Source organism: Nicotiana tabacum, chromosome 23, assembly GCF_000715075.1.
Source record: "Nicotiana tabacum cultivar K326 chromosome 23, ASM71507v2, whole genome shotgun sequence".
Taxonomy (NCBI): domain Eukaryota; kingdom Viridiplantae; phylum Streptophyta; class Magnoliopsida; order Solanales; family Solanaceae; genus Nicotiana; species Nicotiana tabacum.
In genome coordinates, this window is record NC_134102.1 from 13,285,056 (window position 1) to 13,304,293 (window position 19,238).

Genomic DNA, 19,238 nt, shown 5'->3' on the forward strand with positions numbered 1-19,238 from the left:
TCTTCTTGAACCACTTATTAGATGTTAGTGTCATTTTAGTAATGGATGTTGTAATGTTTCTTCAAATGGTCTTTGAATATGGATCTCTTGGTTCAGTTTAAGAAGTTGTCTTATACCCTAAAGAATTATTATCATGCTTAACATAGCGCGCCACAATATGCGTTATGTGTATTGTCTTGTCGACCTGAAAACTGTCGTTCTGCAAAAATTGTCTTGTACCCTAAAGAATCATTATCACGCGCAACATAGCGCACCACCAATATGCGTTATGTGTATTGTCTTGTCGACCTGAAAAAGCTGCCGTTCTGGAAAAACTGTCTTGTACCCTAAAGAATCATTATCATGCGAAACATAGTGCGCCACCAATATGCATTATGTGTATTTGCTTCCAATAAAATCCTAGCGCATTTTAGTTATTATTTGCGCTTAACGAAACAAATAGGAAAACTTTCCATTAATTTTTCATTTTTCTTGCATTATGAAATGTCTGGATGCAATGATGTACCAAGGTGTTATTGTGGCAAACATGCGATTTTGAAGCCATGTTGATCAAATTGCAATCTGGGGCGCAAACGCTGGTTCTGTCAACAACTTGTAAGTGATTATTTTGGAAAAAACGTTAGTTAATATTTTTTTTATAACTTATTAATTAATAGTGTTGTGTTATAGTCCCCATTGGTATGACGAAAATCAATATAGATTTCAAGAATGGTATGATGAACCCATTAACCAGGAATACTACAAATCATGTTTGCACTTTGTTTGGAATATAACTGGTGAATATGAACTCCAGATCTTTAAACTACAACAACAACTTGCGGCAGTGAAGGAGAAACTAAAAGAGGCAGAAGAAGAAAAAAATAGGTTGGAAGAGAAATTTAAGTGGTTAAAGCACAGAATAATGGGTGATAATGACTAAACAAACACATGGATGTGTTGAGTTTAGTATTTTATCTTTATGTTTTACGTGTCATGCATTATCATTAATTGTACCGAATTTAAATTATGTTAAGTTGTCATTTTTTGTGTGTTGTAGTATTAAACTAATAAATAACCCGAGAAATAAAAACACATGCGCAAATTATGTAAAACATAAATAATGTTGCTATTATATATTTAATATCATATATACAGATAATAATAAATGTCAATGTGTCCCACCGCCTGTATGCTTTAAAGAATTGGCTGGCCTGAGATGCATCCCATCCCGCCCGGCTACGCTATCAGGATCATCCTTATCACGTCGCCCCTATAGTCTCTGAGAGCATGCGAGTAAGCTACAGGTAACCCATCAACCGGCAGCTTGAAAAGGACCTCCACGTCCTCAAGCGTGATGGGCGCCTCGCCGTTGGGTAGATGAAACATGTGCGTCCCCGGTCGCCATCGCTCTATCATAGCCATGATCAACGCCCGGTCGAACTGCAACTGGCCGATCTCTATGATCCTGTAGAAATCCGTATCCTGAAGGCGTCTAATTATACGGGGATGGAGTGGGTGGGCCCTAATGAACTCCCACATGTCGTCTACACGTATGGCGTGGAATGTCTGGGACAAACACTGCCCATCCCATACGTATGAAGACCTATGCTCGGCCTGTAGCAATAGTAGCTCTAGCGATGCAGGACCGGGATGCACATGCGGAACCTCCATGACGATGACTGTGAATTGAACAATATTAATTAAAGTATTTTTCTTTTTAATTGCTTAACATCTTTAAATTTATTGCAATATCTTTAATATTAAAATATATTCGATATTTTTACTATATTATTACTTAGGTTGATACATTTTCTATATTATAATTTTATATGTTAATTTATTATTTTATATGTTGGTTTATCATTTTATATGTTAGTTTATTATTTTATATGTTACTTTATTATTTTATATGTTAGTTTACTATTTTATATGTTTGTTTCTTATTTTATATGTTTGTTTTCTTAGTCACTTATTTTTGAGTATAATAGAATTAAATAAATAATTTTCATAACTATATATGCTTTAATTATTTAATATTCATATAAAAATACTTAGTTTGACAAATATTGTTGTTTTTAATGTTATTTTCTTACGTTTGTTGACTAGAATTCGAAAGAATTTGTGTTTGAACTATCATCTTTTTTCAGATAGTTTTTGGGGTTAACAAATAATTAAATAATTTATTTCAATAACTACAAAGATACTACGCAAAAGGGCACTACATTGTTTACTACGCTAAAGGGCACTACATTATAATTACGGGCACTACATTAAAATTACGGGCACAACATAACACTACAGGGAACTAAACAACATTAAAATCACATAATAATATATGTACAACAATAACATCTAAATAAGATTAATTATTCCTAAAATAATAATTTATCTATTTTACTAATCTTTTAGCACATAAATAATCAAATCCGGATAAAAAAAATTAAATTGATTTAATCACAAAACAATCACGAAAATACATATACCACACTAAAAAATAACTAATTACCATTTTTTATAACAACGAAAAATATTAATTATTCATAAAATAACAATTTCTCTATTTTACTATTTTTAGCACACTAATAATATAATCCGGATAAAAAACAACAAACTAATTAAATCGCAAAAAAATCATGAAATAACATAGAACACAGTAAAAAATAACTAATAGGCATTTTTTATACATGAGTTTTAACAAAAAATAAGTCGGAATACCTCGATTTTATTTTTTTTGAAAGTTGAAGATTTGATGATTTGAAAACGAAACGAGCAACCCACTATGCGATAACACCTTAGATACGATGTTAGCTTACTACAATACCGAGAATCTACACTTTTTGTGGGACCGGTGAGCTCCAACCGAGTTTTTTTCGTTAAAAATGGGGGACCGCTGGAATAGAAAATTGGGGGGGGGGGGGAGGGGTCGCTTCTATGGGGAAGGAAGAAGAAGGCACGCCTTTTATATCGGTATAGCGCGCATATGTACCATGCTATAATATAGCACGGTATATATGCGCGCTATACTTTCCCGCCCATTTTAAGTTCAAATATAGCGCGGCTGTAACGACCCGACCGGTCGTTTTGCTTTTTAGAATCCTGTTCCCCTAAATAAGACTCCCCGTATGAGCTTTTACTGTTTTGTGACTTGCAGGGATGGTTAGTTCGGAATTTGGAAGGGTTCGGGTTGAAATCTGAACACTTGATTCCTTAAGGTTGGCCAAAAAGGCTATGTTTGACTTCGGTCAACATTTTGAGTAAACGACCTAGGAATCGGGATTTGACGGTTCCAATAGGTTCGCATGATGATTTCAAACTTAGGCGTATGTTCGGATCGGGTTTTGGAAGACCCGAGAGCGTTTCAGCGCCTAATAGTGAAAGTTGGCTCTTTGAAGGTTTTAAAGTTCTTTAAATTTGTTTTGGAGTAGGTTTTAGTATTATCGAGGTCCAATTGGGATTTCGAGACCGGGAATAGTTCCGTATGGTGGCCACAAAATTTGGTGTCATTCCGAGTAGTCTAAGTATGATTTGGCCTTTTCGGAGCGATTTGGAAACTTGAAGTTCATAACTTGATTCGATTTGGTTTTGGGGTGTGATTCTAGGTTTTGTTGTTATTTTACGCATTTCGAGAGTTCGAGCAGGTCCGTATCATGTTTATAGACTTGTTGGTGCATTTGGATGGGGTCCCGAGTGGCTCAGGGGTGTTTCAGACCGCCCCGAGCTAAGTTAGGAAAAGCAGAAATTTCAGTTCTGGTTTCCTTCTTCGCGAACGCGGAAGGACCCACGAGTTCGCGATGAAGGATTTGGGCAGTGGGGAAATTTTCCCTTCACGTTCGCGATAAAGGGGTTGCGTTCGCGGAGCCTTGAGGTCCCAGGCCTACGCGTTCGCGAATGCCCCATCACGTTCGCGTAGAAGGAAGGGACTTGGGGAGGGTCAGTGCCAATTGCTCTTCGGGTTCGCGTAGGGCAGGGCTGGTAAGCCTCCGCTTTCGAGAGGCCCTAGTTGCATTCGCGTAGGCCAAGCTTTTCTGGACCTGGCCGTTTATCTTTGTGAACGCGAGACCTGTTTCGCGTACGCGAAGAAGAGGGCAGCTGGGCAGTGTGTTTTAAAAATTGGGACTTACCCACTTTTGGGTTCATTTATTGCACTCTTGGGCGATTTTGGAGCTTCAAAAAGGGGGATTTCAACCTAGCTATTGAAGGTAAGTAATTTTTACCTAATGTGAGTTTAATACATAGATTATGGATAGATTTTAACATGTAAATTTGTAGAAATCATGGGTTTAGATGAAAAACTTAGGTTTTTGATAAAAATGGGATTTTACCACGAAAATGGTTGGGGAATTTAGTGAAAATTATATATTTTAGTTTATGAGATTATGGGTAACAACTTTCTTCAAATATTTTCGGAATCCGGGCACGTGGGCCCGGGGGTGAATTTTAGGAATTCTTCAATTAGGGTTGGAAAATCACTTTAATAGTTAGGATATGAACTTTTGAACATGTATTGATTATTTTATATAACATTAGACTAGTTTTGAGTCGTTTGGCACCGAGTTGAGGGTTTAAAGCACAATTGTGGATCGGAAAGTAAGCTTTGAGACGAGGTAAGTCTCTTTTCTAACCTTGTAAAAGGGAACTCATCCTCTTAGGTGTGTTTTGTTGTAAATTATTTGTCTGGGGAGCTACGTTCACACTAGGTGACGAGAGTCCGTGCGTAGCTACATTTCATGTAATGTCCGGGTAGTCTTAGGTTTACTTCATGCTTTGTTGACACCGTTAGTTGATCATGCTTTTAATTGCATTGAATAAGAGCTGAGATTGGCGATTTCAAGATTTAAAGTTTCAGTTTAGATTCCATATTTTTGGAAAGTATTGAAGAATATTATGATAACTGTGAGAAATCTATGTTTACTCGCGTCGCAAGTATTTTCCGCGAGTGAGATAAAATTCTACTACTCTCATGGGTGCGGGCCGTTCGCCTCGGCAGGTTAATAGATGCATCTATGGTTCGTGCCGTTTGACCCTCGGCAGTGCACAATTTATATTTTTGTATGTTGGATCGGGCCGTACGATCTCGACATAATTCGTGCGTAAAAAATTCTTAGAGCCCAATTATAATTGATATTGTTTCATTGGTGTGAGAGATTAATTCGTTAAATGATGAAAATTAATTTGGGATTTACTATTAGTGAAAGAATTGTTCATTTATTTCTTGTTATTGAGTTTTCAGGTGTATTTATATAGTCCATGCTTAATTATAATTTCAGTATTTTATTGTTAGTCCATAGTAAGTGTCGTAGTCGACCCCTCGTCACTACTTCTTCAAGGTTAGATTACATACTTACTGGGTACAAGTTGTTTATGTACTCACGCTACACATCTGCACTAATCGTGCAAGATCTGAAGCAGGTGTATCTGGTTATCAGTCCGGCACGCATCCTTGATTTCATCGAGACTTTGTGGTGAGCTGGCTTCCGAGCCCGTTCTGTAGCACCCGAAGTCTTCCTTTTGCTTTTATTTTCTATCTATTTCACTTCAGACAATGGTGTAGTATTTTTGTATATTCTACTAGTAGCTCATACACTTGTGACACCAGGTCTTAGAAATTATGCTAGTAGACACATGATGATTTTTGGGTTATTTTACTTATCTAATTTGCTAAAAAAAAAAGAAAAATTATTTTTCTCTCATCTTATTACACTTTTACTTTCTATTTATGTTCTAATTAAAAATCAGCTGTTTTTAAAATGTTAAAAGAAATAATCATGTGGTATTTCACTATTGGCTTGCCTAGCGGTAACGTTGGGTGCCATCACGGCCTATAGGAGATATTGGGTCGTGATAACATGGTATCAGAGCACTAGATTCACGTTCGCGTAGGGCAAGGCTGGTAAGCCTCCACGTTCTCGAGGCCCGGGTCGCGTTTGTGTAGGCCAAGGTTTTCTGGACCTGGCCATTTGCCTTCGCGAACGTGAGGCATGTTCCGCGTTCGCGAATGTAAGACCCGGCCTGTCGTTTCGAGAGTTATAACCTTATTTTACCCATTTCTACTTCTTTTTATGTTATTCAATTATATTATGTTATACCGGATTAGTTGGTTCGGGTCCGGAGTGGAATGAGACACTTAGTCTCTAATTTAGAACCTTAAGATGGAAAGGTCAACTGGATGTTGACGTATGTGTAAATAATCTTGGAATTTAATTCTGACGGTTCTGTTAGCTCCGTAAGGTTATTTTGAGCTTAGGAGCGCGTTCGAAATGAAATTTGGAGGTTCGTGGTAGAATTAGGCTTGAATTGGCGAAATTGGAAATTTGGCAATTTTCGGTCGGCAGTGGAAAATTTGATATCGGGGTCAGAATGGAATTCCAGAAGTTGGAGTAGGTTCGTAGTGTCATTTGTGACGTGTGTGCAAAGTTTGAGGTCATTCGGACGTGGTTTGGTTGGTTTCGGCATCGGTTGCCGAATTAGGAAATTTAGAAGTTCTTAGGCTTGAATCCGAGGGTAATTTGATGTTTGGATGTTGTTTTGAGTGATTCGAAGGTTCGACTAAGTTTATATGTTGATATATGACTTGTTGGTATTTTTGGTTGAGGTCCCGAGGGCCTCGGGGTGATTCCGGGTGGTTAACGGATTTGTCGAAGTTGGAAAATGCAGCTGAAGCTGCTTCTTATGCTATTTTCGCACATGCGGAAGGAAGAGTCACAGGTGCGAGGCCGCTGGTGCGCATGGGAAGTCTGCAGAAGCGGGCAATGCTGGGCTAGGAAGGATGCACAGGTATGAGTTGGAGGTCGCATCTGCGAGCCCACAGGTGCAAAACCTGGGGTGTAGATACGGAAAGGGGGACGCTGGGCAGGCTTTGTAGAAGCGGAGGAAACGCGCAGGTGGGCCTTCGCAGGCGCGGGGTTTTGGGCCGCAGATGCGGAAGCTGGCCTCCTAAGTGAGTTCTGCACCTGTGATGGATTTTTCCGTAGGTGCGGTGGGGCAGAAGCGTGAAATTTTTCGCAGGTGCAAAAAACCTGGGCAGAAACCATATATAGAACCCTTCGCGAATTTGGTTCATTTCCACCATTTTCAAGTTGGTTTTTGGAGCTTTTGGAGTGATTTTTGAAGGGTGATTCAAGGGCTATCAGTGAGGTAAGTTGCTTGAGCTCTAATACTCGTATATATGGTGATTGTTCGTTGTTTAATAATGTAATTAGTGAAAATAAGGGGTTAGGGCTTGGGATTTTTGGAGAAGTAATTTAAGGATTTGAAGGACCAAACGATGTCGGATTTTGATGAATTCGGTATGGTTAGACTCGTGAGTGAATGAGCTTTCTAGTTTTGTAAATTTTGTCGGATTTCAAGACGTGGGCTCGGAGGCTGGGTTTGAGCCAATTTCGGGTTTTGGTCTAATTTTATAACTTTTCTTGTGGAATTCATTCCATTAGCGCATATTGATGGTACTGTACTGATTTTTAATAGATTCAGAGCATTTGGGGGTCGAGTTCAGAGGCAAGAGCATTGCGGGGTAGAGATTTGACCAGTTTGAGGTAAGTAACGATTGTAAATCTAGTCCTGAGGGTATGAAACTCCAGATTTTTGTATCATTCTACTATTTTGAGGTGACGCGCATACTAGGTGACGGGCGTGTGGGTGTGCACTGTTGGGGATTGTGACTTGGTCCATCCCGTAACAACTGTAAAGTTGCATATTTTGTTAAAATTATATGATACTTGTATGTTTTGGAAAGAGTTTCTGTAAATTGGGCTGAATGCCATGTTTGGGCCTTGTGCCAGTACTATTTGGACCCTTAGGGGCCTTTTCTTACTATCCTCTCACTGTTTTCGATTGAAAATTTATACTCAGTCATGGTTATACTTGTTTACTACATAACTCAGTTTTATGACTCCATTTTGATGCATATAAATGATGTTTTGGGTCGAATGCCCTGTTTTTATTGAAATGCCCGAGTGGCTTGAGAGGTTTATAACTGAGTGAGGCCGAGGGCCTGATTTGTGAGGATAAATATGGGATTGGGCTGCACGCCACAGCATGTTCGGATAATTATGGGATCGGGCTGCACGCCGCAACATGTTTGATATAGGCCGAGGGCCAGAGTGATTTATGCCATGATTTGGCTTGATCTACAATTAGGCTGAAGGAGCCCCTCCGGAGTCTGTACACACCCCCAGTGAGCGCAGGTACCTACTGAGTGTGAGTGCCGAGTGCTGAGTGACTGGGAGGCATGAGTGATTGTGAGGTATACCCGAGTGGCAAGAGTGATTGTGAGGTATGCCCGAGTGGCAAGAGTGATTGTGAGGTATGCCCGAGTGGCACGAGTGACTGATGCTTTGCCCGAGGGGCTGTTTATGATTTCTTCATTTTGCTCACCATTTTTCCTCTGCTTGAAAACTGTTGAAAAATATCCTTAAATGATTTTTACTGGAACTGCGTTTAAACGAGATATTTTGATTCAAATCCTGATTTTAAAAACGTGAGGTATTTTACTGAGATTTCATGATATGAACGTTTTATGCTTTATTGCTCATCACTAGTGCCTAGACTTTATTTATTGTTGTTACTTACTTAGTTGGCGTACTCACGTTACTCCCTGCATCTTATGTGCAGATCTAGGTGTAGATGGACACGGTAGCAGTTGTTGATTGTTCTGGTTATAGATTTTCTCGGAGATACCAAGGTAGTTGTTGGTGATCGCAGACCCTGCTTTTCTCCCTCTTATCTTCCCCTAGTTGTATTTAGCTATTTTCCAGGCTGAGTTAACCTTGATATTGTTAGACAGATTGTAGTAGATGCTCATGACTAGTGACACCCCGATGTCGGGCTTTTCCTTCCGCACTTTTATTTTGATTTGAACTCCTTTATGAAGATTTTTATGTTAAATAACATTGAAATTATCTTTAAAATGAAAATATCAGTTTGTTTTGGAAATAGGTCGGCTTGTCTAGTTCCACGATAGGTGCCATCACGACAGTGGTTCGTTTGGGTCGTGACAGATTGGTATCAGAGCCTAGGTTACATAGGTCTCACGAGTCATGAGCGAGTTTAGTAGAGTCTTGCGGATCGGTACGGAGACGTCTGTACTTATCTTCGAGAGACTACAGAACCTTTAGGAAGATTCCACATTCTTGAATTCTTGTCGTACGACTCTGTTGATTCTAATAACTAAACATCTGTTGTTTCATTCTCTTACAGATGGTGAGGACTCGTACTACCGGTCAGGAGGGCCAGGCACCAGTCAGGGCCGCGAGAGGTCGAGGCCGCGGTAGAGGCCATGGTAGGGGCAGAGGTGCAGCCCGTACAGCAGCTGGGGAAGTACTTGCAGATCCACCAGTTATCCCAGATCAGGACCAGGTTCCAGTTGTTGATCCACCAGCTCAGGCACCACGTGTGCCTATTGTGATTCTAGGCCTTCAGGAGGCCCTAGCTCAGATTCTGACAGCGTGTACCGGCCTTGCTCAGGCAGTCTCTATCTCGACGGATGCAGTCACTTCTCAGGCCGGGGGAGGCACTCAGACTCCCGTTGCTCGCACACCTGAGCAGGTTGTTCAGGGACTTCAGACACCGGAGGCACCACCAGTCCAGCCGGTTGCAGCTGCACAGGATTATGTGGTTCCTACTATGCCTGAGGTTGATCAGCGTAGGTTGGAGAGGTTTAGGAGACTCCAGCCACCACCTTTCAATGGCACAGAGAGAGAGGATGCCCAGGACCTGGACAGATGTTAGAGGATACTCCGTACTGCTAGTATTCTGGAGACTTATGGGGTCTCATTCACTACGTTTCAATTTTCCAGGGCTGCACTTAGATGGTAGGAGACTTACGAGAGGCGTAGTTTTGTTGGCGCAGCACCCCTTACTTGGCAGCAGTTCTCCGTGGTCTTTTTGCAGAAGTTCGTGCCTCGATCCCACAAAGAGGAGCTGCGTAGGCAGTTTGAGCGACTTCGCTAGGGTGATATGTCTATGACACAGTATGAGATACGGTTCTCCGAGTTGGCCCGTCATGAGATATGGTTGGTTCCCATGGATAGGGAGAGGATCATGAGGTTTATTGATGGTCTCACTTATCAGCTACAGTTGCTCATGACCAAAGAGAGGGTTTCAGGTGCTACTTTTGATGAGGTTTTTGACATTGCTTAGCAGATTGAGATGGTTTGCGGTTAGGAGAGGGTTGAGAGGGAGGCCAAGAGGCCTCGTGGTCAGGGTGGATTCTGCGGTGCTCCTTTTGGGAGTTAGTCCCAGCACAGTAGAGGTCGTCATTTCAGACATGCTCAGTCAGCTCGGCCATTTCATCGTGCTGCATCATCTGGCCATAGTTCTCACAGTTCTCATCAGGGCCACTCATCACTTAGTGCCCTTCCAGCTCAGAGTTTGTCCCGTGCTCCACTTGTTCAGGGCTCTTCCATGCCAGGTTCTTCTACGAGTCATCCCGATGCTAGGGATTCCCTTCAGTTCCCGCCACCAGTACCAGAGTATTGTTTTAAGTGTGGGGAGATTGGGCATATGTGGAGGCATTGTCCTCGTCATCATAGAGGTCTATCTCACCAGAGGAGTCAGCCTCCAACTTCAGCACCAGTTACCTAACCACCCACCCAGTCAGCTCGGGGTGGAGGTCAGACAGCTAGGGGTCGCCCTAGAGGGGGAGGCATATAAGAGGGTGGCCAGGCCCATTTCTATGCCCTTCCTGCCAGACCAGATGCTATTGCTTTAGATGCTGTGATTACAGGTATTGTCACTATTTGTCACCGAGATGCCTCAGTATTATTTGACCCTGGTTCCACGTATTCATATGTTTCTTCATTTTTTGCCCATTTTCTGGATATGCCTCGTGAGTCTTTAGTTTCATCTGTACATGTATCTACCCCTGTGGGGGATACTATTATTGTGGATCGCGTATATCGGTCATGTGTGATGACTATTGGGGGTCTGGAGACCCAAGTAGACCTTTTGCTGCTCAGTATGGTCGACTTTGATGTGATATTGGGTATGGATTGGTTATCTCCATGTCATGCTGTTCTAGATTGTCACGCTAAGATGGTTACGTTGGCTATGCTGGAAATTTCGAGGGTTGAGTGGAGCGGTTCTGTAGATTATGTACCAAGTAGGGTGATTTCATAGTTGAAGGCCCAGTGCATGGTTGAGAAAGGTTGCCTATCTTATTTGGCTTTTGTGAGGGATGTTAGTGCAGAGACTCCTGTCATTGATTCTATTTCGGTGGTACGTGATATTCCGGATGTGTTTCCTGCAGACCTGCCGGGCATGCCGCCTGATAGGGATATTGACTTTGGTGTTGATTTGGTGCCCGGCACTCAGCCCATTTATATTCCACCATATCGTATGGCACCGGCGAAGTTGAAAAAATTGAAAGAACAACTTCAGGAACTCCTTGATAAGGGGTTTATTCGGCCTAGTGTGTCACCTTGGGGTGCACTGGTTCTATTTGTGAAGAAGAAGGATGGTTTCATGAGAATGTATTGATTACACGTAGTTGAACAAGGTCACAGTCAAGAAGAAGTATTCTTTGCCTCGTATGGATGATTTATTCGACCAACTTTAGGGAGCGAGGGTGTTCTCCAAGATTGATTTAAGGTCCGGTTATCACCAGCTGAAGATTCGGGATTCAGATATTCTTACGACAGCTTTCTGGACCCGATATGGCCATTATGAGTTCTTGGTGATGTCTTTTGGGCTGACCAATGCCCCAGTAGCGTTCATGCATTTGATGAAATGTGTATTCCAGCCCTATTTGGACTCATTCGTTGTTGTATTCATTGATGACATCCCGGTGTACTCTCGTAGCCAGGAGGAGCACGTTTAGCATTTGAAGATTGTATTACAGAGATTGAGGGAGGAGAAGCTTTATGCAAAGTTCTCCAAATGTGAGTTTTTGCTCAGTTCAGTAGCATTCTTGGGGCACGTGGTGTCCAGTGAGGGTATTCAGTGGACCTGAAGAAGATAGAAGCGGTGCAGAGTTGGCCCAGACCATCCTCAGCCACGGAGATTAGGAGCTTTCTTGGTTTGGCGGGTTACTACCGTCGCTTTGTGGAGGGATTTTCATCTATTGCATCGCCCTTGACCAAATTGACCCAAAAGGGTGCTCCATTCAGGTGGTCGGATGGGTGTGAGGAGAGTTTTCAGAAGCTCAAGACTGCTTTGACCACAACTCCAGTGTTTGTTCTGCCATCAGCTTCAGGTTCTTACACTGTGTATTGTGATGCCTCGAGGATAGGCATTGGTTGTGTTCTGATGCAGGAGGGTAGGGTGATCGCCTATGCCTCGTGCCAGTTGAAGACCTATGAGAAGAACTATCCTGTCCATGATCTTGAGTTAGCAGCCATTGTTCACACCTTGAAGATTTGGCGTCATTATTTTTATAGGGTTCATTATGAGATCTATACTGATCACCGGAGTCTGCAGCATCTGTTCAAGCAGAAGGATCTTAATTTGCATCAGCGGAGATGGTTGGAGCTTTTTAAGGACTATGATATCACTATCCTGTACCATCCGAGGAAGGCCAATGTGGTGGCCGCTGCTTTGAGTCGCCTGGCAGAGAGTTTGGGAAGTTTATCATATCTTCCAGCAGCAGAGAGACCTTTATCATTGAATGTTCAGGCCTTAGCGGGCCAGCTTGTCAGATTGGATATTTCGGAGCCTAGTCAGGTATTGTCTTGTGTGGTCTCCAAGTTTTCTCTTTATGACCGTATCAGGGAGCGTCAGTATGATGACCCCCACTTGCTCGTTCTTCGGGACATGGTTCGGAGAGGTGATGCTAGGGATGTTAATATTGGTGATGACGGCGTAATGAGAATGCAGGGCCGGATATATGTGCCTAATGTAGATGGGCTTCGAGAGTTGATTCTTGAGGAGGCCCACAGCTCGCGGTATTCCATCTATCCGGGTGCCGCGAAGATGTACCAGGATTTGAGGTAGCACTATTGGTGGAGGCAGATGAAGAAGGATATAGTTGGGTTTGTGGCTCGGTGTCTCAACTGTCAGCAGGTTAAGTATGAGCATCAGAGACCGGGTGGCTTGCTTCAGAGATTAGAGATCCCAAAGTGGAAGTGGGAGCGAATCACCATGGACTTTGTAGTTGGGCTCCCACGGACCTCGAGGAAGTTCGATGCTATTTGGGTTATTGTGGATTGGCTGATCAAGTCCGCGCACTTTATTCTAGTTGGTACTACTTACTCTTCAGAACGGTTGGCTGAGATTTACATCCGAGAGATTGTTCGCCTGCATGGTGTTCCAGTTTCCATCATTTCAGATAGGGGCACTCAGTTTACATCGTAGTTTTGGAGGGCAGTACAGCGAGAGTTGGGTACTCAGGTTGAGTTTAGCACAACCTTTCACTCTCAACGGTTGTGTCATTGACTTTGGGGGTTCATGGGACCAGTTTCTGCCACTCGCGGAGTTTGCATACAACAACAATTATCAGTCGAGTATTCAGATGGCTCCGTACGAGGCTTTATATAGGAGGAGGTGTAGATCTACTGTAGGATGGTTCGAGCCAGGTGAGGCTTAGCTCTTAGGTACAGACTTGGTCCATGATGCATTAGATAAGGTGAAATTGATTCAGGAGCAGCTTCACACGACGCAGTCTAGGCAGATGAGCTACGCGGATAGGAAGGTCGTGATGTGTCTTTTATGGTTGGGGAGAAGGTTTTGCTGAAGGTATCACCCATGAAGGGTGATATGAGGTTTGGGAAGAGGGAAAAGTTGAGCCCTCGGTTCATTAGGCCTTTTGAGGTACTTCAGAGGATAGGGGAGGTGGCTTATAAGCTTGCCTTGCCACCCAGCTTGTCGAGTGTGCATCCACTGTTTCATGTTTTCATGCTCCGGAAGTACATTGGAGATCCATCCCATGTTTTGGAATTCAGCACGGTTCAGTTTGAGGGTGATATGACTTATGATGTGGAGCCGATGGCTATTTTGGATCGGCATGTTCGAAGGTTGAGGTCAAAGGATATAGCTTCAGTGAAGATGCAGTGGAGAAGTCAGCCTGTGGAGGAGGCCACCTGGGAGACTGAGCGGGAGATGCGGAGAAGATATCCACGCCTATTCAAGACTCCAAGCATGTTTCTAGACCCGTTCGAGGATGAACAGATGTTTAAGAGGGGGAGGATGTAACGACCCGACCGGCCGTTTCGAGAGTTATAGCCCCGTTTTCCCCATTTCTACTTCTTTTTGTGTGTTTTAAAAATCGGAACTTAGCCATTTTTGGGTTCATTTATTGCACTCTTGGGCGATTTTGGAGCTTCAAAAAGGGGGATTTCAACCTAACTATTAAAGATAAGTAATTTCTACCTAACGTGAGTTTAATATATAGATTATGGGTAGATTTTAACATGTAAATTTATGGAAATCATGGGTTTAGATGAATAACCTAGGTTTTTGATAAAAATGGGATTTAACCACTAAAATGGTTATGGAATTTAGTAAACAATATATATTTGAGTTCATGAGGTTATGGGTAACAATTTTCTTCAAATATTTTCGAAATCCGGGCATGTGGGCGCGGGGGTAAATTTTAGGAATTCTTCAATTGGGGTTGAGAAATCACTTTAATAGTTAGGATATGAACTTTTGAACATGTATTGATTAGTTTATATAACATTTGACTAGTTTTGAGTCGTTTGGCACTCAGTTGAGGGTTTAAAGAACAATTGGGGACCGGAAAGTAAGCTTTGAGACGAGGTAAGTCTCTTTTCTAACCTTGTAAGAGGGAACTCATCCCCTTAGGTGTGTTTTGCTGTAAATTATTTGTGTGGGGAGCTACGTACGCACTAGGTGACGAGAGTCCGTGCGTAGCTACATTCCATGTAATGTCCGGGTAGTCTTAGGTTTACATCATGCTTTGTTGACACCGTTATTTGATCATGCTTTTTAATTGCATTGAATAAGAGCTGAGATTGAGGATTTCAAGATTTAAAGTTTCAGCTCAGTTTCCTTATTTTTGGAAAGGATTGAAGAATATTGTGATAACTTTGAGAAATCTATGTTTATTCGCGTCGCAAGTATTTTTCGCGAGTGAGGTAAAATTCCACTACTCTCATGCGAGCGGGCCGTTCGCCTCGGCAGGTTAATAGATGCATCTATGATTCGTGCCGTTCGACCCTCGGCAGTGCACAAGTTAAATATTTGTATGTTGGATCGGACCGTACAACCTCAGCATAATTCATGCGTAAAAAATTCTTGGAGACCAATTATAATTGATATTGAGAGATTAGTTTATTAAATGATGAAAATTAATCTGGGATTTACTATTAGTGAAAGAATTGTTCATTTATTTCTTGTTATTGAGTTTTTAGTTGTATTTATATAGTCCATGCTTAATTATAATTTCAGCATTTTATTGTTAGCCCATAGTAAGTGTCGTAGTCGACCTCTCGTCACTACTTCTTCGAGGTTAGGCTAGATACTTACTGGGTACATATTATTTATGTACTCACGCTACACTTCTGTACTAATCGTGTATGATCTGAGGCAGGTGCATCTGGTTATTAGTCCGGCGCGCATCCTTGATTTGATCGAGACTTTGTGGTGAGCTGCCTTCCGAGCCCGTTCTGCAGCACCCGAAGTCATCCTTTTGCTTTTATTTTCTGTCTATTTCACTTCAAACAGTGGTGTAGTATTTTTGTATATTCTATTAGTAGCTCATACACTTGTAACACCAAGTCTTGGAAATTATGCTAGTAGACACATGATGAATTTTGGGTTATTTTACTTATCTCATTTGCTAAAAAAAAAAGAAAAATTATTTTTCTCTCATCTTATTACACCTTTACTTTCTATTTATGCTCTAATTAAAAATTAGCTTTTTTTAACTGTTAAAAGAAACAATCATGTGGTTAGTTCACTATTGGCTTGCTTAGCGGTAACGTTGGGTGCCATCATGGCCTATAGAAGAATTTGGGTTGCGACAACGGTTATTCACCGCGCTATACCTTAACGGACAAACGTACCGTTAATATATAGCGTCGTGAATAACCGCGCTATATATATAATGGTGCCCAGTCCTTTTTTTTTTTCAACCTATTACGGCCATTTGAGGCCAAAAATACTACAATTAGGTTTCAGACTCCCAATAATAAAGTGAAAGTTCAATTCAGGTACATTACATATCAAGTATAAGAAGAAATATTTTTAAGTGTAAAAGGCTCAACAAACATAACTTTCATTTATAACACTGAATGGTTTCATAGAAGCTTAGTGGCTAAAAACAAGAGTATAGCTGGTTTTGCAGGCTTTTTCTTTTATATCTTGAATCATTATGCTTTTCATATATAGCCAATTAGCCATTGAATAGTACTGCAGAATCTATAGCTAGGCCACTGAATGGTGGCGCAAAGTTGCTTTCCCTTCCAGAATACTTATTTTCTTCTCGGGTAATAAATGACTATGTTATTCAGACTCTTTAAAAATATTGTCATACTCGTGTCGAATCCTTCAAGAATGCACTACTTTTGAAAGATTCGACACATATACGGTGACGCCTTAAAAAGTCCGAGCAATATATATAAATGGTTGATGTTCTTTTTCTTTTAGTTCTTTTTCCTCTCTTTTCATCTCTCCTAACTACTAATACTTTTCGTTTTGTTGATTTCTTTTTCCTACTGAATTTAAATGAAAATGTCACGATCCAAAATCTACTAGTCGTGATGGCACTTAACCCAACCCGCTAGGCAAGCCAATTAACAACTTAACCAATTCCATTGAAATTAATAAGGCAATTAATTAAAAGAAAATATCTGAAACTGATACATTTCCCCAAGAACTGGTACTACAAATCATGAGCTTCTAAGATTAAAATTTACAAAGTTAGTATGGAATAAATATATCATCTGTTCGAAATGTACATAAACAAATTTTTATAAATATAAGGCTAGCATGAACAAGAGTCAGCTACAATTGGAACGCAGGTACGTCTTTAATTTCAGCTCCCGTAGATCGCAACAACATCAGCAACCAACATCTGCACGCAAGGTGCAGAAGTGTAGTATGAGTACAACCGACCCCATGTACTCAACGAGTAATAAACCTAACCTTAGGTTGAAAGTTGTGACGAGCTTGTACCAAGGTCAGAGTGCAACTCCAATAACCAACAACAATTCATCACAACATAAAGTAAGTAATAAAAGAAGTAACTCAAAGATAAAATGCTCAGCTTAATCATAATTTCTGAAATATAGTTCCGCCTTTCAAGTGTATCAGTGAAAACACAAGTCTTTTATCAAAGTTGCCAAAAATATGAGTAAGTTTGAAAACAGTAATTTTTCCAAAATTCCTTTCAACAATAAATAAGATGTTTCATTTTCTTTCCAGATAGCCAGTGTAAAATGCATCACTATATCCATATGTCAACATGTATGAGAAGTCATGAATGACGTGATACCGTACAACATGAGGAAAATACATCTCTATGCCTGTATGTCATGTGTGCATGTCAATGCAATGTATCTCAAAGATGAACTCATGTACTCACACTCTCAGAGTACTCAATCTCACTGTCTCCCAATTTCCACTCATCATGCTCAATCACTCAGTACTGAATATGGCTAATCCGGCTTAGGGAAGATCCATCCCCGAATATATACATCAACATCAGTCACTCAGTACTGAGTAAGGCCAATCCATCCCGTGGGGAAGATCCATCCCCAGGTATAAATACTTCGGATAATATCCATGTCCAGGGAAGATCCATCCCTCAATATAAATGCTTCAAACAAGATCCATGTCCGGGGAAGATCCATCCCTCAATATAAATCAACCACGCTCAATGAGGGGTGTGTGCAGACTCCGGAGGGGCTCCTTCAGCCCAAGCGCTATAAACCGCACGGACAACTCACGTGCCATAGTATCAATATCCTCACAATCAGACCCTCAGCCTCACTCAGTCATCAATCACTCCAGTCTCTCAGGCTCACAATGTCAGGAAACTAGCCCAAAAATGATGATATGATGTGTCAATATGTAGCAACAGAGACTGAGATATGATATGAAATGAATGAACATGACTGAGTATAAAATTGCAATGTAAGCAAATAACTCAACAGCAGTAACGACCTCAATGGGTCCCAACAGAATAAGCATGTAGCCTAGACATGGTTTCTAACATGAATCACAACTCGATAACTCTAGTACGTAGAGATTTCATGATTATGATTAAGTTCAGGTAACTACAAAGTACCACGGGAATAATAGAATCACAGTTCGCACGGTGCACACCCACACACCCGTCACCTAGCATGTGCGTTACCTCAACAACAAACACATAACACATATAATCAGTGTTCATACCCTCAGCTCCAAGATTAGAAGAGTTACTTACCTCGAACAAGCCGAATCCAATGTCGAGCAAGCTAAACAATGCTCCAGAAGTTCTATTCTGCGCGTATCAACTTCCGAACGCTTTCTATCTCAATTCAAGCCAAACGACCCGTATCTATTCAATAACGTGCAAATAAATCATAATTTACTCCAATGCTTACAAATTAACAATTTATGAAAATTCTCAATTCCGCTCGAAATATCGACAGTGGGGCCCACGTCTCGAAATACGACAAAACTCAAAAAATCCGATAACACATTCAATTACGAGTTCAACCATACTAATTTTACTCAAATCCGACTTCGAATCGGTATTGAAAATTCAAAAATTTGTTTTATGAAATTATAGAAGTTTCCTTCAATTTCTCTTGAAGATTCGATAATCATACACCAAAATTGAAGATTAATTCATGAAATATAATCAAAATCGAGTGTAGAACACTTACCCCAATCCTTGTGATGAAAATCGCTCCATTTCGAAGTCCATAGCTCAATATGTGATAAAATGACCAACCCTCGAACATATAACATTCTGCCCAGCGATTCCGCATATACGGTAAAAATGTTGCATCTGCGACCTCCGCTTCTGCGGATAAAATCTCGCCTCTGCGAAGCCCATGGAGACCGGCCCTTTCGCACATGCGGACATTTTTCGCCTCTACGCATGTGTAGGTGCGCCAACCAGCTCACGCTTCTGTGGATGCGCATATACGCCCTAACTTCCGCTTCTACGGTCTATCTCACCAGCTCACACCTCGCTTCTGCGACTCCTATGTCGCTTCTGCGACCATCTCACCTGCGCAACCCATCCACAGGTGCGATCACAACAGAACCAGCAACCAACACTAGCCTTAGCCCATACTTTTAAAATGCTCTGAACCTCGTCCGAAACTCATCCGGGCAACTCGGGACCCCGTCCCAATATACCGACAAGT